Here is a 21,737-nt window from a genome sequence, read left to right on the forward strand (position 1 = left end):
CTGTGGGGATGTCCCTGGCAAGTCTCTAACTCTTTCTGAGCCCTGGTTCTTCCTTTGGGAGGCTAGGAAACTTGGTTGTAGAACACACAGAACTGTGTTGTACATATAGTAAATGTTCCATAAGTGGACTCAGAATTATCTATTATACTGCTACAGAAAGTGATTCGCCTAGAAGCACAGCAGACTGTAGACACATCATCTTTTCTAAATAGCCCTGGGAAAGCTGTTTCCCTTTGCCACCAGGGCCAGGCTCTTTACCCCCTACCCCAACTCTGGGCCCAGGACCAGAACACAAGATCCTAATGGGAAGGTCAACTGGGAGCTTTGGGTGTGTTTCCTCTCATTGGCCTAAATTAGATGGGCTGATTGATGGCTGTTTGGGAAAAAACAGCTGCATTCTTCATGTGTTTTCCCCATTAAAACATGTCTGTTTCATTCTCTTTTAAAGGGCACCCATGAGTCATTTAACAGGAGACATCCCAGGCTGCAACTTTCCAGGCGATTCACCTTCAACAGTGTGTGTGATAGAATCTTTTAAGATCTGAAAACATGCCCCAGAGATTCCCACAGGCACCTGAGAACAGGGGCTGTCCTGACAGAGCATTACAGAGGTGACATCAGAATTCTCAGCATCCTTTACTCACAGATGTTGTCTGGCAGAGAAGGGAGTGGCTCCTATACTCTCATATATTTAAATATTATGGTGTCAGTTGATGGAACATCTTGGGAAGGATTAGGAGGTGTGGATTTTTTGGATGAGGTGTGTTATGGGGGTGGGATTTAAGCTTCAGAAGTCTCCTGCCATTGCCAGTATTTCTTCTCTGCCTCTTACTTGAAAAATCAAGATGTGATCTTCCAGCAGCTGCCTCAGTGGCCTGTTGCCATCCGTGCACTCTACCAGCATAGCTTCCAACCCTCTATAATTTGTCTTGGTCACGGTAATAAGCACATTAATAGAAAGGTAACTAAGACCCTTTAACAGCCAGCAGTGACATGGCTGCCAGGCCCAGTGACTTGCACCTGCAGACTCAACACTTGGGAAACTGAAGCAGAAACATTGTCACAAGTTCAAGGCCAGCCTAGGCTACATGAGGAAGTCCACACCAGCCTAGCCTGGCTGCAGAGAGTGACAGTCTCAAGCAAAAAGAAAAAGATGAAGCCTGGAGAATCTATTGGTATTGATGAGACACTGCACAAATTCTGGGGCCTGTCTGCTTTCATCTCTCCAGAGTAGGAGAGCCCAGGGAAATGGTTAAAATCTAAAATTAACCAAAGATCTTAGGAATCCCTAACCATCAAATATCCCCGTGCTCTGGACCAAAACATTTCACATTCTGGAATTCCCCCAGCCTAGGGTATGCTTGTTATGACAACTACACAGGAGGCTGATGCAGGAGGATTACAAGTTCAAGGCCTGTCTAGGCAACATAGTGAGCCTTATTTGTCTTATTTGCCTCAAGATAAATAAAAATAAGCACAAGGATATAGCTCGGGGGTAGTATACTTGCATAGTGCACATGAGGCCATGCGTTCATTTCCTGATACCACAAAAAGACAAAAAGTGCTTGGATTTCAATTTCCTTTTCTGTAGCATGGATCGAGAGTCTTGTGACGTAAGAGAAAACATCCATGCAAAGTGCATGTAATGACAACAGCTTGCTGTTCCCTTGGTGTGCTGTGGCAGACAGGCCCTCGTTCCTCTATCAAATGGCCTGTTCCCCAGGCTACTGTCACTCAGCTCTTGAGAGCCAAGAATGGTACTCACCAAGGGCCTCTGTTCACACTGAGCCAGTTTACATCCTCCTACTTGTGACTCAAAGTCCATGATTTAATTATGCATCTGCAGGCAGTAAACCCATGGTGTAAATAGAGTTATACAGAAGCAGCAACTTCATCTTAGAGCGGTGGTTCTCAATGCTGCGACCCTTTGATGCAGATCCTCACATTGTGGTGAACCCCCACCCACAATCAAATTACTTTGTTGCTTCTTAATAAATGTGATTTTGCTATGTTATGAATCTTTTTGTTTGTTTCTTTTTGGTTTTTGAGACAGGGTTTCTTTGTATAGCCTTGGCTGTCCTGGAACTAACTTTGTAGACCAGGCTGGCCTCGATCTCAGAAATCTGCCTGCCTCTGCCTCCTGAGTGCTGGGATTAAAGGCATGTGCCACCACACCTGCCTTATGTTATGAATCTTGATGCAAGTATCTGACATGCAGGATATCTGATTGGGGGTTGTATTAGTCAGGGTTCTCTAGAGTCACAGAACTTACAGATAGGCTCTATGTAGTAAAAGAATTTATTGATGACTTACAGTCGGCAGCCCAATTACCAACAATGATTCAGTCGTAGCTGTGAATGGAAGTCCAAGGATCTAGCAGTTACTCAGTCTCACACAGCATGCAGGGGAAGGAGCAAGAGCAAGACTCCCTTCTTCCAATGTCCTTATATTGTCTCCAGCAGAGGTTGTAGCCCAGATTAAAGGTGTGTTCCACCATACCTTTAATCCCAGATGAAATATGTAGCCCAGATTAAAGGTATGTTCCTTAAACTCGGAGATTTAGTCTTCTGGAATCCATAGCCACAATGGCTCAAGATCTCCACACCAAGATCCAGATCAGAAACTTCTATCTCCAAGACTCCAGATAAGGGTCACTGGTGAGCCTTCCATTTCTGGATTATAGTTCATTCCAAATATAGTCAAGTTGACAACCAGGAATAGCCACTACAGGGGTTATGACCCACAGTTTGAGAACCACCGCCTTAAATGAAAGAACAGGACAGCTGTCTTTGAGCACTGATGATCCCAGCCACCTCTCCATTCATCTCTCCAGCCATCTCTTCATTCATCTCTCCAGCCTTCTCTTCATTCAACTCTTCAGCCATCTCTCCATTCATCTCCCCAGCCACCTATCCAGCCATCTCTCCATCCACCTCTTCAGCCATCTCCCCCTGTTCTTAGACATTTATTTTAACTGTAAATATATATTTACTCATCTGGTCAGTATATTACCATGGCAATAGCAAAGTAAATTCTGCACTGTCTTCTTCCCACAAGCGGTCATGGCCCTGGTTCCCCATTTGACACTCCAGAGTGCTCACAGTGAGGAACACTTCCTTTTTGTCCCTGCAAGGGATTCTCCTATGCTGACAACATTCAGATGACTCAGATGAGAGTACTTTTGAAGTGAACATTAATGTTGAAGAACAGGTAGAGAGGACTGGAGCTATGGCTTAACTGTGAGGAGAAATTTTTTTCTGCTCGTGTAGAGGAACCAGGTTCAGTTCCCACATCCATATGGCAGCTCACAACTGTTTGCCATTCCAGCTTCGATGAGCAGAAGTGCTCTTCTGGCCTCCACAGGCACCAAGCATACACATGGTGCACATATATACATGCAGGCAAAACACACAGACACATAAAGGATTTTTTTCCTTTAAAAGAGAGTGAGAAGAAAATTAGCAGCTTCGGTCTCACATTTTTGCCTCTGTCTTCCAATGAGGAAACAGACTAGGGAACAAAGCGTGGCTCCACCAATATCCAGATGCTAACTAGATGCTAACTAGCTGTCATGGCTGGCCTAATGCAGTGGATGCACTTGGCTACTGATGAGTCATATGTCTCTTGGGGCATCTGCATTGCTGCAGCTTGGAAGCCCATCCTCCCCAATGCTGAATTAAGAGCTCCAAGATGGATCTAGGTCCTATTTATCCATGGCAGGTTTTTAATTAGTTTCCATTTTTGAAAAATGTTCATAGCAGCTTGGGTCATTCTCTTTTTTTTTTTTTTTTTTTGGTTTTTCCAGACAGGGTTTCTCTGTGTAGCCCTGGCTGTCCTGGCACTCACTTTGTAGACCACGCTGGCCTCGAACTCAGAAATCCGCCTGCCTCTGCCTCCCGAGTGCTGGGATTAAAGGCGTGTGCCACCACGCCCGGCTAGCTTGGGTCATTCTCATGACATGATTTTTGAGAGCACTTCCTTTCTAAAAGGAAGACTCGTCAAAGGAAAGTATCTGAAAAGATGGTTCTGGATGTTGTCAGCATAGGAGAGTCATTTGAGGGGATGAAAAGGAAGTGGTCTTCAACTGGAGTATCAAATGTCGTAAAGGTGTCATGACCTAAGAAGAAAATGTCTTAGTTACGTTTCCATTGCTGTGATAAAACATGGACCAAAAACAACTTAGGGAGGAAAGGGTTCATCCAGGCTACCGTTTATTCTCCATCTTGAAGGGCAGTCAGGGTAAGAACTCAAGGCAGGAACTTGGGGGAAGAACTGAAGTGGAGACCATGGAGAAATGATGCTTACTGACACTCTCCCTTTGGTGGTAGTTTGCCTTCTTAAACATCCCAGGACCCTCTGTCGAGGGATGGGACTGTGGGGCCTTCCAATCAATCACCAATCAAGAAAATGCCCTACAGACTTGCCACAGTTAATCTGATGGGTGCATCATCTCAACTGAGGTGCTGCTTCCCAGATAACTCTACCTTATGTCAATCAGAACATTTGGCCCCTGTCAACTTGATAAACCAACACACTACTACTAAGCCAGAACTCTTCCTTCCTTGTTTATCCTCAATATTTCATACATTAATATCAATATTACAGCATGAATAACTTTTAACGTCCCACCATCTTTAACTTTTCCAAGACTTTTAGTCCGAAGTCTTTTTAAAAATACAAAATTTTTTAAAAGTTCAATGTCTTTAATCTGTAGACTCCTGTGAAAATAAAAAATAATAATATTTTCTCATTTCATGAGGGAAGACCCAGGGTGTAGCCACAGTTGGAACAAAGGAAGCTAAACTCCAACCATGCAAATAACTCAGTCCCCAGGGCCTGACACTCATGATCTTCTGGGCTCCAGAAATCCTATGCAACACTGCTTCACAGGTTCTGACATTTAAAACACACAAATTCAACTCAACTCACAGACTCAGGCCAGCTCCACTCTACAGCTTCTGCTCTCACAGGCAGTGGCCCCACCATCCTGACATCTCCATCTGCTGGGGGCTCCAAAAGCTGCACCTTCACATAGCCTCCTGGTCTCTCTCTTTAGGGACCCTGACCCTGACATATGGTGTAAATCCTCAGACTCCCTCCATGGCTCCTTCAGTCTTTGGGTTCCCACCACAGCTGAGACTGCACTTTCACTGATGATCTCTGCTGGCCTCTCAGAGTGCCAAGCTTCAGCTGTTCTCCATGACCCCACAGTGTCTTCAAAACCAGTTAGATGTGAGAGACTCTGAATCATTACTGAGTTTGGCTACCAGCATGGCCTATGGGCTTAGCTCCATCTGAACAACAGCTTTAGTGTGCTTACTCTATGGAAACACTCCAAAACCTCACCTCAACGATGATGGTCTCTTCTTAATCACCACTAATTACTCAGTTTCAGCTACTTTTGATCAGTTCTCTATTTTCCCAGTAAAGCAAAAGTTTCAGTTTAGTGGTCCTGGTTTCTTATTCATCATACAAGATTTTTCAATTCCAATTGACCAGACACACAAATTCATGAATCAAGTATATCATACAAACTACCCTGATAGAATCTTCAAGGGATTATCAAATATCCCTCTGAAAGCCCACAAGCCAGGCCTCCATTGTCTGCATTGCTCTCAATATTCCCTTCCAAGCTCCCACAGGACAGCTCACTAAGTTCCTATTACTCGATGGCTCTATAAAAATAAATTTTTATACATTTATTATTATTGCAAGATGTGTGACAGAATCCCTGTCTGCTGTTTGTTTTTTGTCTACTTGACACAAGCTAGAGCCATCTGAGAAGAGGGAACTTCAACTGAAATAATGCCTCTAAGATCAGACTGCCTATAAGCAAGACTGTCCTGCATATTCTTGATTTCAATTGATGTGTGTTGTGGCTGACCAGCAGCTCGCAACGAACGGTTCAACTAGATGGCAACTCGGGCTGAAAGAGAGGAACTAGACGGGCGGAAGAAAGAACGGAGCCAAGTCAAGGTCACTCTAATCAAAGCTCAATTTTACTGTTCCGACACTCAGTTATGAAGGAAGGGGGAGGGGACCCGATTCCCAACAAATAATCTCAGGGTCCAGTAGCAGGGTGAGCTCGTGTGTGGCTCCAAACAGCAAAGCAGCAAGGTCCAGCAGTGGGCCTGGCAGAATGAATGAGCAGGAAGCTCCACCCCTGAGCAAGCAGGTTTCAGGCTGGGGGAGGGGAGACTACATCTCCTCCCTGTTGTTAACAAAAATAAAAAAAAGAAAAGGCTGGTCTGAGGCAAAAAAATTTATCTATGCTCAATAGTTCTGCCTGAATTCTTAGGGCTAAAGAAATAACCTGTTTCCATGGGATTCCCTAACTTTTCTTATGGTAAACTGTATCTGGATTAGACTGTCCTTTCTATCCCAGTAAACAACTAACAGAAAAGCCCTGAGCTGTAGGCTCTGACTTTATAATGCTAATTAGTGCTGAATAGGTAACTTCCTAGTTGAATTTTAAGTAGGGCGTTGGAACCCTGACTGAACAAATTTGAAATGCACTCTATTAAGAATAACACTGAGTTGATATTCCTCTGCATTTTGGATGACAGGCAGGAAACAGGGAGAAGGGGGTAATGACCAGCTCCGTAGTAAAAGGCCAATTGGCTTTTTTAGGGTGGGAGGCAGTGAAGGGCTTGCCCTTTCAACAGTATGGTCTCCAACCTCTCTCCCCCCTATTAATTAAGTTTGATAAGGCAATGCTTAACTGAGGTGATCAAATGATTTTCTCATCCGTAGATGAGTGGGCTTTTAACCTTGGCTTGGGTGGACATTGACCCGATTCCTCCCATGGGTGCAATCACGACCCACACCTGTGGCTCTTGGTATCTTTTGGGGAGGGGAGGCAAAGCTGTAGATATTTTTTTTTTAAGCTGGAATTAGATACCAACCTCCATTTTAAACTGGGTATAACGCACAGGGAACTCAGAAATGGTCAAGATGGACCTTCCCCTGCAGTAGTTCTCTGCACCACCCAATACCCATACTGTAGTTGTATGATCACGAACCAGTATGCACAATTCTGAGTACTGTGCAGCTCCTAAAGGAGAATTGTCAACCTTAGATTTAGCAAGGCCTAGGCAAGAATTATGTCATTAGTAACATCACGATTTGTTGCTAAAATAGGAGCTGGAAGTCTTCCTCCTCATCCCTGTTATTCCCATAGCCTGAGGAACTAAGGATACCTTGCAGTAATAGCAAGGGTGAAAAGCCAGAGGCCAGCTAAGGGACTAAGCCCGTCTATCAAAATAAAATCCAATCTCTTTTAATATTTGAAATATCTGCTCTTCTAGCCCTCTAGGTAAACCTAAATTTCAAATCAGGCCAAAGGCCATGTGCTGGAATGTCCTGGGAATGAAAATAGCAGTTGCCACCTGTGCGCTTTAGGGGGCGGGGATGCACATCTACTGGTCCGGCTGGAGAATGTTGATTAACCTGCTTGAAAAACAAAATCTAGACAATGAGAAAGTAGGAAAGCAGATATTCTTTTGGGGAAGTCAGGTACTTTATTCACTTGCAAATTGTGAAGCTGAGGTTAATCTCCAGCCTCCTGTCGGGTAGCAGGCTCAGAGAGTAGCAGGAAAACAGCTTTTCTGGGAGCTTCTGTTCCCAGCTGAATTCTAAGCACAAGAGGAATTTTAGTCTTCAGAATGATACTTATGAGAAGAGTCAGAGTCTGTGTTCATCTGATGAATTAATCTCTCTGGCAGCCACCGTGCTCCATCTTCATCTCATGAAAAAACACAAACCGAGCCCCTTCTCCAGATTAGAACCGGATCTAGACCCTTCCATTTCTTGGTCAGGGGGTCCTTCCATTTTCCCAATGCATAAGAATTAGAAGTAACTGGATGCTAATGGCGATCCGCTGTAGACTGACCTTTAATATCAGTTTGCAAAAAATTTAGAACAAATAAGGTAAAGGCAAGGTGGGCCTTTGGTGACCTTGGGGGATATAGCTGCCCCTCTTTTGTTTTAAAAAGCCAATTCTTTAAGGTGCGATGAGCACATTCAACTATTTCTTGTCCCATGGGGTTGTAAGGAATTCCAGTTTTATATTTGATATCGAATTCTTTACAGAATTAAATAAAGTTTTTACTAGAATAAGATGGCCCGTTATACCCCTTTACCCTATGTCATTCATTAAGCAACCGAGCCAGCCTTAGTGATGTTTAGCTATCTGGGAAAATGCTTGACAAAAAAAGAACGCTTTTATGCAGGGACAGAAAAATCACTGTGCCTGCTCCCCTGAAGAAAAATACCTAACTCCAGTCATCAGACTAACCCAGGCTTCATTGATCAGACAACCCTACTTTCATCTTCTTAGTGGGGAGGAATGAGGGTCTCTTGTATTCATCTGGCGACCTCTCACTTCATATTCTAGAAGGGCTTAGATCTGACAGACAACAGCTTTGGAGGATCAAGGATATGTGACTTCACAGTAATGGGAATTGGGGGAGGGAGCTAACAAACCCTACCCCTTCTCCCAGGGTCTGTTATGCTCTTATTTTCCTTAACACACTGAGCTGTAAATTAAAGAAAGAACAAACAAGTAGCTGGGGAGCTCTGTGAAAATATTTAACCTGAGCTTGGTACTGCGAGTAAAAAGCTTTGCTAACAGCACAGTTGTGCTGTTGCTGGGAAAGGCCCTTGGGAGCTCCAGTATCCCATTAACCATAGCTCAGTGCTGGCTAGAAACATGCATGATACAGTTCATCCCACCACGCAGCAATCTCATCAGTCAGACTGCCAAACTTCAAGGACTGCTAGACATAGACCCTGGAGGGAAGGTGGTAGGAGACGTGGGTACCAAATCCCTATGAAGTCCTGGACTCAGGAGAGACTGGGTGCATCCTCTGTGAATTTGAACTTCAACAGACCATCTGGGCTTGGCTGATGGAGAGCCTGTTCCATGTCAGGTGGAACAGAAGGTGGCAGGGGGAAATCAGCCTCAACTGTGCTCTTCCTTATGGTGCTCGGCAGAAGATTGTTACTCGTCCTCCTTATCCTCATCTTCCTTGTCCTTGTCCTCCCCCTTGTCCTCCTCCATCCTGCTGTAGTTGAAACTCAAAAAACCTTAGCCTCCACTTCAGTGCAGCCACTTCAGAATGGCCATCAGCTACAGGAGATGCACCTTGAGCCACACAAGCTACAATGAGACTGAATGGACACGAGAGGGCGCAGGCTGGCGGATTCCCTAACTTTCTGCAGACACCCCTTTCAATTTCTAAACTAGGCAAGTAAGCATAGTAGGTCTAAACCAGAGCTTATCAATGGGTGGGTCCCAATTCCTTGGGGATTACAGGACTCTTCATAGGGGTTGCCTAAAACTATCAGAAAGCACATATCTATATTACAATTTGTAATGATAACAAAAATTACAGTTATGAAGTAGCAATAAAAACAATTTTATGGTTGGTGTGACCATGACATGAGGAACTGTATTAAAGGGTCACAGCATTAGAAGTTTGAGAACCACTAGTCCAAACTAAGTAAGTCCTTAGGGTAAAATACACAGTTATTGGGCCCACTTGGTATACAAAGTGTTAAATCCAACAGGCTTTGGACATTGTTCACCCCGTTCTTCTTTCCTCTTTCCATGTGGTTGTAGAAAACTCTCATATTACATATGAATTTCATCATATTTCTTGGACAGTGCTGGGCAGTACCAAGGACTCTGGAGCTGATGCCACCACACTGGGATCCTACTCACAGCAATTAGCATCCTATGGCATCTAGTGATCGATCACTTTACTCACGGATACCATGAGTGAGAGATAATGTGTTCCCATCCCACAGTCCTCCTCAGGTCCACAGACATAGACTGCAGGGCTACTCTGGACCTCTCTGGAGAAGCCAGCCTGACCCCATCCAGGGAGGCTGAAGGCTACAGTGAGAGATGTACCCTCCTCTTCTGAGTGGGACAACACACAGATACCCAGTGAGATCTATGGGAGGGAGGATAGGGTATTACTGGGTACCAGCATGCAACCTCAGCCTGCCATCTGAGCCACAGTCCCATGTCAAGGCACTAGTCACTGCAAATCCTTCCTGACTCCCAAGCCATACACCAAGAGCTCAAACTCCCAACTCCCCAGAGCATTAATGAATATTTTTTTGTTTTTTGGGTTTTTTTCTGTTTTTGTTTTTTTTTTTAAATAATAATTTAAAAAAGGCATCAGAGCCATTGAAATAACTCCCTGGGAAAAGGCACCAGGCACCAAGCCTGATGACTTGAGTTTAAGCCTGAGAACTCACGTGGTAGGAGGAGAGAACTGAATCCCAGAGGTTGTGTCCTCTGACCTACATTCACTGGATCACTTGCCCACCACACACAAACTAATCCATATGCATAAAACTTAAGCAACAAGGTAAAAGTGCAATGTAAAAGGAGAAAGAGGGGCAGCTGGCAAGGCTGCATGGAAAGCCCCGCCCTGCACTGCCAGACCTCTCTCCCTCTGCTCTTTCCCAAGCCCAAGAGGCCCCACAAGAGTTGGGGATCCAGAGAAGGTGAAGAAAAGAACAGGAAATCCCCAAGAAATGTTTTTCTTAATAAAAACTGCTACTATAACAGGATGGGAGCCATGTGGGTGACTCTCTTCACTAAGCTAGGCTGTTCTGGGTCACACCCACTCCAGTCAACCAGGAAGCTCCTATCCATACCCTGCAGCCTGTTCAGACACAAACATCCCACCACTCCTTGAGGGCAGATTTCCCAGACTCCATGGTCACTCTCCCCAACATCCTGAATGGCATTTCTGACCCAAATGCAAATTCCTCAGCCCAGGCCCTGCTTTATGCATTCATTCTTGTTAACCAAATTGATCACAGGGTGTACACATGACATGATTTCATGCAGTCAGGAAGAAAAGTGAAATCATAATACGTGTACAGAAACAGAAGGAACTAGACATCATTGTTAAGCAAAATGAACCAGAATCAAAAAGGGAGGTGTGTGTGGTGTGTTTGTATGTATGCGTGTGAATGTATTTATATGTTATGTGTGTGCATGTGCTGTGGTTGTATGTGTGTGTGCATGTGTGTGAATGTAAGTATGTATGGTGTATGTGTATATGTGTGAATGAATGTACGTGGTATGTATGTGACTGCCGCAGACCCTCTGGGCCCCTTTGTCTGTGTGGAACAGGTCTCTAGTCACGTTTGGACAAAGCATAGGATGAACTGAGAGACAGACGCACACAGGAGAGGTCCTGTGGAATCTGAATGTATTCTTCAAATCAAGCATCAGACTTTTTATGCAGAAGACAATAAGGAAGTTGGGTGACATATTCACAAGGTACAAAGAGGTTACTGGATTCTTACATAAAACAGAGGAATGCAAACACAGAAGGTCTAATGGGAACCACCTGGGATAGAATTCATTGTTAACAACTGGGATCAAAAAGGGCTCCACCCAAGATTCACTTAATCTTGGAAGCCAGGGTCAAGGGCTTCGTGCCCTTGCCATAGTTCCTATTTTAGTCCATTGTATAGTCCACCTTCCCCTTAGGCCATTGTAAATACGTGTGTATGGGTGCAATGCTGCTATAGTTCTAAGTATCTATTCTGGTTTCTCCTTAGGTCTGAAACTTCCTTCTTCCTTAGTGATGGTAAATTCCTGTGTAAGGGAGTGACTTAGCTTTTACATTCTTACTGAATTTCAAGCCCATGGTCTTGCTCAAGGACATTCTAGGTCTGTTGGAACACTAAGGCTTTAGCTATGTCAGAATTCAATCTTAAAAGGCACTTATAATAGGATAATACTAAGAGAGCACTTAGATCAATCCACTAGACTAATGCGGGAATGGAAAATTTAGAGAGCACGCCAGACTCCAGGAGGGAGTTTCTGAGAAACTCTTTTTGCTTCATGAGCAGCTTTTAGGCATCCCTGCCTGATAGGCTGATTCGACCCGTAGCATGTGACTGTTTGTGTGTGGGGTATGTGTGGTGTGTGTATGTGTATGGCTGTAGGTTGTGTGTGTGTGCATGTGTATGTGTTTGAATATAAGTATGTGGTGTATGTACATGTGTATGTGTGAATGTATGTAAGTGGCATATATGTGTTTTTGTGGGGGCATATTTATGTGTGTGTTTGGTGTATGTGTGGTGCATGTATGTTTATGTGTGGTGTGTGTGTGTATATGTGTGAATGTGCATGTTTGTGTGGAGGTATGTGTGTGTGTGTGTGTGTGTGTGTGCGTGTGTTTGTGTGACCTTATTAGTAGAGATCCCAGAGAACTTTCTTCCTCTGAAGAAAATAACTGTTTCTTATCGCAAGAAAATAACTGTTGGCCATATTTCTGTTTTGTCTGTTGGGTTCTGATGTTAAAAGTGTGCAAAATCACATCTTACTTTCAATTGCATTTCAATCATTGGGCACAAGCTGTTTTTATAGCCAAGTTGTTGTGGTAAATATTACTTGTGGATTTCTTACCACCACATAAATTATAGAGGTATGAAATAATTAATAATAATAATAATAATAGAAGAGAATAAGAAACTAATAATAAGAAATAGTAATAATAAATAATACGAAATAAGAAATTGTATGAAATAATAAATAAGGAATAATATGAAATAATAAAATAAGAAATAATATTAATATGATGTAATAATATATTAAATAATAATGTGAAATAATATCAAATAATAAATAATAATTATGATTAATAATAATGATTATAAGCATTAAAGCAACATCATGGGGCACATACCATTCCTCTATGCTAATTTCTCTACTTCTTTACTAAGAACTATGAGATATCACTCACCAAATTCTTTTGTTTTGTTTCATTTCTTTTTTTGAGACAGGGTTTCTCTGTTTAGCCCTGGCTGTCCTGGAACTCACATTGTAGACAAAGCTGGCCTAGAACTCAGAAATCGGCCTGCCTCTGTTTCCCAAGTGTTGGGATTAAAGGCGAGTGCCACCACACCCGGCTCACTTGCCATATTATGCCCAGGCTGCTCATACTCTCAGGCTCACCCTCCTGTCCATGCTCTCCCAATCCATCCACCCATGGGACCTTTTTCCTGCTTCTTCTTCCCTATCCTTCATGGTCTCTTCCAAAGACACCAAGGCTGGGAACTGAAATGCCATCAACCTTTCTTCTTGCCAGCTGCAGGCATTAGATGTGTTTACTGATGATCACAGAAGGTAGGAATGATGTAATCATAATCCCCAAATTATCGTAAAATATGGGTCCAGAGTCGAGGATCGGGTATTAGATCAAATGTTACTCATATTGTTTCCTCTCAGGCTGAACGTCTAAAACCTAGAACATAACAGTCCTTTTAGACAAGGCCCCATCAAGCTAAACATATAGACAGACTTATAGATAGATAGATAGATAGATAGATAGATAGATAGATAGATAGATGGATAGATAGATTAATATATATATATTTAAAGATATATAGATTTATATATATAGATTTATATACATATGAATATATAGATGATATATGTATAGATTTAGTGATATATGTAATAGATATATAGATCTATAGTGTATAGTGTATAGATAGTGTATAGATAGGTGTATAGATATATAGATATATACATATAGATGCATAGATATGTAGATATATAGATTTATAGGTGATATATAGATATATAGATGTATAGATTGAAGATCTGCAGATGATATATAGATATAGAGATGAATAGATATAGAAATATATAGATTGATATATATCTATATATTGATATATAGTTGTAGGGGGAAATGTCACATAAGGACAGGTCAGTGTACTGACTTCAGGGGGTGAAGAGGATGGCAATCAGATAGGAAGAACTAAACTGTGAGCTAACCTGGACTCTTCAGACCTCCCAGCCAAAAACCAAGGAGCATCCAGGTGCTGGCTCATTGCCCCAGGCACATGTGTAGCAGAGGACTGCCTTGTCTCTCTGTCCACAATGGGACAGGAACAGGATGTACTTAAATAAATAAAAAAATTAATTAATTTTTAAAAATTTAAAATTAATTAAAAAAGCAAAAATTGAAACATAATTGAATATGAATATATATATATATATATATATATATATATATATATATATATATATATATATATATATTATCTGGCAGAAAAAAGGGCATTAATTCAATACTCTTTGACCTGGCTCCTGTGTGCAATATCAGTTACTGTGATCTGTCACATGACACAACTACAGCCAATGGCCTGTGTCACAATCATCTGAGCTAACTAAACCCTGAAGATGCAGTGGACATATTTCCAAAATCAGAAATTCAATATTGCCTGGATCAAGCTAAAGTCCCCAATTTGCATATCTATCAATCTGTTCTGTCTTCATTCACATGACATGAATAAATACATGCTGGAAAATTACAGTTTGCTCAGCCTGTCACCATCAGCTCTTTTTTTTTAAATAGTGACTCCAAGGTTAGTGATAAAAACAGGTGTCTCATAAAAAGTAACTCTTTCAAAAAGTGCCTCACTTGGCTCCCTGTCCAGTGTAAGGAGAAAGAACAACCTTGGAATTAATCACACATCTGATTATATCTAAGCTGAAAACTTATCTTAGATGCCATTCCATTCCATGACATTGGTACTCGATAATGTAATAAGGACCAGCATTTATCACTCTCTGGCTAATGATTCTGAACTCATTTATATTGTCAAAGGAGGTCTTAAATATTCCAACAAAGCTACATTACAAGAAAAACACTCTAACCCCAAATGTATGGAGATGACAGAGTTCCTTAAAGAGGAAATGACCAAATCACTTAGAAAATCCAGGAAAACAGAAAAAAATTGGAGGAAATCAATAAATTCCACAAAGAAAGCCAGGAAAACACAAACCAAAAAGTAGAGGAAGTCAAAATTCCTATAAATAAAGTCCAGAAAGAACACACCAACGGGTGAAGTAAACAAAACTATTCAATACATAAAAGTGGAAATAGAAACAAAAAAGAAAACTAAATATTAGGAAATAGTGGAAATAAAAATTTAGAGCCTCAGAATCTGCAGGAGCCATCTTGGTGCCGGGACTCCGCAGAAAGTTGTCTGCACAGGCAAGAGTGTGGACCAGAGAAGCTAACAACTTCTGGGACAGGCGAGAGCCACAGAGCTTCTGAGGCAGTGCCATTTTCAGGTTCCAGACATCCGGCCACCTTCCTGGTCAGAGGACAGGGGTTCTCCTGGCCCGGGAGGCTTTTGCCTCAGGATCTGCGGGAGCCATCTTGGCTCCGAGACTCCACAGAAAGTTGTCTGCACAGGCGAGAATGTGGATCACAGAAGCTAAAAGCTTCTGGGACAGGCGAGAGCCACAGAGCTTCTGAGGCAGCACCATTTTCGGAAATCTAGCAACGTAATCCAGTATATAAATAAACTCAAAGACAAAAACCACATGATCATCTCGTTAGATGCAGAGAAAGCATTTGACAAAATCCAACACCCATTCATGATAAAAGTCTTGGAAAGATCAGGAATTCAAGGACCATACAAACATGATAAAAGCAATCTACAGCAAACCAGTAGCCAACATCAAAGTAAATGGTGAGAAGCTGGAAGCAATCCCACTAAAATCAGGGACTAGACAAGGCTGTCCACTCTCTCCCTACCTATTCAACATTGTACTTGAAGTCCTAGCCAAAGCAATTAGACAACAAAAGGAGATCAAGGGGATACAAATTGGAAAGGAAGAAGTCAAAATATCACTTTTTGCAGATGATATGATAGTATATATAAGTGACCCTAAAAATTCCTCCAGAGAACTCCTAAGCCTGATAAACAGCTTCAATGAAGTAGCTGGATATAAAATTAACTCAAATAAGTCAATGGCATTTCTGTACACAAAGGATAAACAAGCTGAGAAAAAAATTAGGGAAACAACGCCCTTCTCAATAGTCACAAATAATATAAAATACCTTGGCGTGACTCTAACTAAGGAAGTGAAAGATCTGTATGATAAGAACTTCATGTCTCTGAAGAAAGAAATTAAAGAAGATCTCAGACGATGGAAGATCTCCCATACTCATGGATTGGCAGGATCAATATAATAAAAATGGCTATCTTGCCCAAAGCAATCTACAGATTCAATGCAATCCCCATCCAAATTTCAACTCAATTCTTCAATGAATTAGAAAGGGCAATCGGCAGATTCATCTGGAATAACAAAAAACCTAGGATAGCAAAAACTCTTTTCAAGGATAAAAGAACCTCTGGTGGAATCACCATGCCTGACCTAAAGCTGTACTACAGAGCAATTGTTATAAAAACTGCATGGTACTGGTATAGTGACAGACACATAGACCAATGGAAAAGAAATGAAGACCCAGAGATGAACCCACACACTGATGGTCACTTGATCTTTGACAAGGGAGCTAAAACCATCCAGTGGGAAAAAGACAGCATTTTCAACAAATGGTGCTGGCACACCTGGCTGTCATCATGTTGAAGATTGCGAATTGATCCATTTCTATCTCCTTGTAAGAAGGTCAAATCTAAGTTGATTAAGGAACTCCACATAAAACCAGAGACACTGAAACTTATAGAGGAGAAAGTAGGGAAGAGCCTCGAAGATATGGGTACAGGGGAAACATTCCTGAATAGAAAAGCAATGGATTGTGCTGTAAGATCGAGAATCCATAAATGGGACCTCATAAAAATGCAAAGCTTCTGCAAGGCAAAAGACACTGTCAATAAGACAAAAAGACCACCAACAGATTGGGAAAGGATCTTTACCTATCCCAAATTGGATAGGGGACTAATATCCAATATATATAAAGAACTCAAGAAGGTGGACTTCATAAAATCAAATAACCCCATTAAACAATGGGGCTCAGAACTGAACAAAGAATTCTCACCTGAGGAATACCGAATGGCAGAGAAGCACCTGAAAAAATGTTAAACTTCCTTAATCATCAGGGAAATGCAAATCAAAACAACCCTGAAATTCCACCTCACACCAGTCAGAATGGCTAAGATCAAAAATTCAGATGACAGCAGATGCTGGCGAGGATGTGGAGAAAGAGGAACACTCCTCCATTGTTGGTGGGATTGCAAGCTTGTACAACCACTCTGGAAATCAGTCTGGCGGTTCCTCAGACAATTGGACATAGTACTACCAGAGGATCCAGCAACACCTCTCCTGGGCATACATCCAGAAGATGTCCCAACTGGTAAGAAGGACACATGCACCACTATATTCACAGCAGCCTTATTTATAATAGCCAGAAGCTGGAAAGAACTCAGATGCCCCTCAACAGAGGAATGGATACAGAAAATGTGGTACATTTACACAATGGAGTACTATTCAGCTATTAAAAAGAATGAATTTATGAAATTGCTAGGCAAATGGATGGACCTGGAGGGCATCATCCTGAGTGAGGTAACACAATCACAAAGGAACTCACACAATATGTACTCATTCATAAGTGGATATTAGCCCAGAAACTTAGGATACCCAAGATATAAGATACAATGTGCTAAACGCATGAAACTCAAGAAGAACAAAGGCCAAAGTGTGGGCACTTTGTCCCTTCTTAGAATTGGGAACAAAACACCCATGGAAGGAGTTATGTAGACAAATTTTGGAGCTGTGACAAAAGGATGAACCATCTAGTGATTGCCATATCCAGGGATCCATCCCATAATCAGGTTCCAAACGCTGACATCATTGCATACACTAGCAAGATTTTGCTGAAAGGAACCAGATATAGCTGTCTCTTGTGAGACTATGCCAGGGTCTAACAAACACATAAGTGGATGCTCACAGTCAGCTATTGGATGGATCACAGGGCTCCCAATGGAGAAGCTAGAGAAAGTACCCAAGGAACTAAAGCGAACTGCAACCCTATAGGTGGAACAACAATATGAACTAACCAGTACCCCGGAGCTCTTGTCTTTAGCTGCATATGTGTCAAAAGAAAGCCTAGTCGGCCATCACTGGAAAGAGAGGCCCATTGGACTTGCAAACTTTATATGCCACAGTACAGGGGAATGCCAGGGCCAAAAAGGAGGAGTGGGTGGGTATGAGGGACTTTTGGGATAGCATTGGAAATGTAAATGAGGAAAATACCTAATTAAAAATAATTGAGGACTGCAAAAAGGAACTACAGAGGCAAGGTTCACCCACAAAACACAGATACGGAAGAAAAATCTCAATCATTGAATAAACAATAGAAGGAATCGGTAAATCAGACAAAAATAAGTCGAAATCTACGTGATATAAAATATCATGGAAATCCAGGACACTATAAAAGGACTAAACCTAAGAATACTTAGGAAGAGAGGAAGGAAAATCTTCTCTCAAAGTCTCAGAAAGTTTTGACAACCAAATCCTAGAAGAAAAACTTCCTAACAAAAAGAAAACACAAGAATCATCAAAACACCAAACAGAAGGGAACAAAAAATAAAGTCTCTTCCTTGTGTAATAATCAAAACACACAGTTCAAGGAAAGAATACTAAAAGCTGCAAAGGTAAAAAGCCAGGAAAAACATAAAGGAAGATCTATTAAGATCACAGATGTCTTCTTGGAATCTGTAGACGCCAGAAGGGTTTGTACACATGTGCTGCAGAAACAACAGATGCCTGGATTTTAATATGTAAAAAAATGACTACACCGTAAATGGAAAAAATTAAGATAGTCCATGATAAACTCAAATTTAAACAACATCTCTGTAAACATACTGACCAACACAAAGAGATATAGGTAGAATCTAACCTGAGCAAGTTAAGGATACACATGAAAACACGGGTAGTAAATAATCTCTTACTATCTACAAAAGAAGGGAAAGCACACACACAGCCCAACACCAACACCACCTGCAGCTGCAACAACAACAACAAAATACAAGGAGTTAGCAATCACCATTTATTGACTCATTCAATAAAAATAAGTTTTGATTTGGGAGAAAATGTAGCTGTACGTTGGCCCAGGACTTTGAGGTTTTTGTGTTTGAAAGCTATACAACTTTCTCTTTCAGGTTGGGTGTGGGAGGTGAGGTTTTGAAGATACACTTCTGAGTATACTTTTGTGTCTCTCACTGATCAGTAGTGACTTAATTCCAATAAATTCTTTTTTTTTTCCTTTTTTTGTTTTCCCAAACAGGGTTTCACTGTGTCGCCCTGGCTGTCTTGGAACACACTCTAGACTAGTTGGGCTTCGAACTCAGCAATCTGCCTGCATCTGCCTCCCGAGTGCTAGGATTAAAGGAGTGCATCACCACCACCCAGCCCAATAAATTCTTATCGTTTGCATCTTATCCTTTGCATTCAACACAACATTGTTGTGTTGAACCTGACTGGACTCAACAATGTAAAAGCTTTACCACACTGCTGACATTCATAGCATCTGTCTCTAATATGAATAGTCTCATAAAAAGAAGAATATACATAAAAAGAAGTTCAATGAAAAAGCTTCACCATACTAAATAGATTCACAATGTTTCTACCCAGTTCAAATTCTTCCATGATGAAGATGACTACAAAATTGTGCAAAGGCTTTACTAAATATACTCAGAGGATTTCTCCCTCAGCCTTTCAATGGCTAGGAAATGATCTCATGACCAAACCAACTCTCAGAAAATCAAACATTTAAATTGGGGTTTCTCCACCTTGCAGTTTGTCTTGTGTATGCCTAAAGAACTATGACATGCAAAAGCTTTACTGCATTCATAACATTGACATGGGTTCTCACTTGTATGTGATCTTTTATGTCATCGTAGATGATTGTGACATCAAATGCTTTACAACACCAATTACCTTCCTAAGGTTTCTGTCTTCTATGTGTTCTTTAAAAATAATGGAGAATATAAAGTCGTAAAAAGTCTTTACCACATTGATTATAGAGACAATAACTTTGAGAAAAGGCTTTATCACATTGATTACATTTCTAAGGTTTCTCTCCATTATGGGTTCTTTTATGATACTGGAGACAACTGTGACCTGCAAAGGCTTTACCACATTGATTACATTCATAGTTTCTCTCCAGTATGTTTTTTTTTTACATTTCAATCTTTTATTAGACATTTTCTTCATTTACATTTAAAAAGCTATCCTGAAAGTCCACCTATACACTCCCCCAACACTGCTCCCCTACCCACCCACTCCCACTTCTGGGCCCTGGCATTCCCCTTTACTGGGGCTTAAAAAGTTTGTAAGACCAAGGGGCCTCTCTTCCCAATGATGGCAGACTAAGCCATCTTCTGCTACATATGCAGCTAGAGACATGAGCTCTGGGGGTATTGGTTAGTTTCTATTGTTGTTCTGCATACAGGGATGTAGACCCCTTCAGCTCCTTGGAGACTTTCTCTAGCTCCTCCAATGACGGCCCTGTGTTCCATCCAATAGATGACTGTGAGCATCCACTTCTGTGTTTGCCAGGTATTGGAATAGCCTCACAAGAGACAGCTATATCCGGAAAGTATATGTTCTTTTATGATATTGGACATGACTGTGACCTGTAGAGGCTTAACCACATTGATAACATTCATAGGGCTTCTCTCTAGTACATTTAGTTTTCTGACTTTGCAGATGACTGTGACGTGGAAAGGCTTTACCAATTACTTTCTTAGGGTTTCTCTCCAGTATGTGTTCTCTTATGACATTGGAGATAACTGGGTCATGCAAACGCTTTACCACATTGATTACATTCATAGGGTTTCTCTCCAGTATGTGTTCTTTTATGACGGTGGAGATGACTGTGTTGTGAAAAGGCTTTACCACATTGATTACATTCATATGGTTTCTCTCCAGTATGTGTTCTTTTATGACATTGGAGACCATTGTGACTTCTAAAGGCTTTACCACACTGATTACATTCATAGGGTTTCTCTCCAGTATGTGTTCTTTCATGACATTGGAGATGACCGTATCGTGAAAAGGCTTTACCACATTGATTACATTCATAGGGTTTCTCTCCAGTATGTGTTCTTTTATGATATTGGAGACCAGTGTGACTTGAAAAGGCTTTACCACATTGATTACATTCATAGGGTTTCTCTCCAGTATGTGTTCTTTTATGACATTGGAGATGACTGTGACGTGCAAACGTTTTACCACATTGATTACATTCATAGGGTTTCTCTCCAGTATGTGTTCTTTTATGACATTGGAGAGTAGTGAGTTGTGCAAAGGCTTTACCACATTGATTACATTCATAGAGTTTCTCTCCAGTATGTGTTCTTTTATGACATTGGAGACCATTGTGACTTCTAAAGGCTTTACCACACTGATTACATTCATAGGGTTTCTCTCCAGTATGTGTTCTTTCATGACATTGGAGATGACCGTATCGTGAAAAGACATCACTGTAAAGTTAAAAGTACGCTTCCTTGACCACATATTCATGTAATTCTGGTGCTTCCTCCACTGACTTCTGGACACAGAAGTTATAATCTAAGTACCATAACATTTTAAAGGAAATTGAGTTGAAGGTTCACCTGTGTTGCTTATGAACATTTTAAATAAATAGGGTAAAGACTTTCGAGAGGAATTTCAATTGAGAGGGAGATGTAGGGTGAAACAGATCAACAGTACTGAGGACACAGCCCAGAAATTGTAAGAAGAATCACTAACGAGAAAAACCATGTACAAGCAGGGTGTATTTGTTCATGACTTTAATCCCAGAGTCACGGACAGGTATACATCATTGAGCTGGATCCCTGTCTGTTCTATGTAACACATTCCAGGACAGCAAAGGTAACATATTAAGACCCTTACTCCACTGTAAAAATCAACCACTGAGACAAAAATGATA

The sequence above is a fragment of the Mus caroli genome, unplaced genomic scaffold (assembly GCF_978045245.1).
Source record: "Mus caroli unplaced genomic scaffold, Mus_caroli_1 scaffold_14, whole genome shotgun sequence".
NCBI lineage: Eukaryota > Metazoa > Chordata > Mammalia > Rodentia > Muridae > Mus > Mus caroli.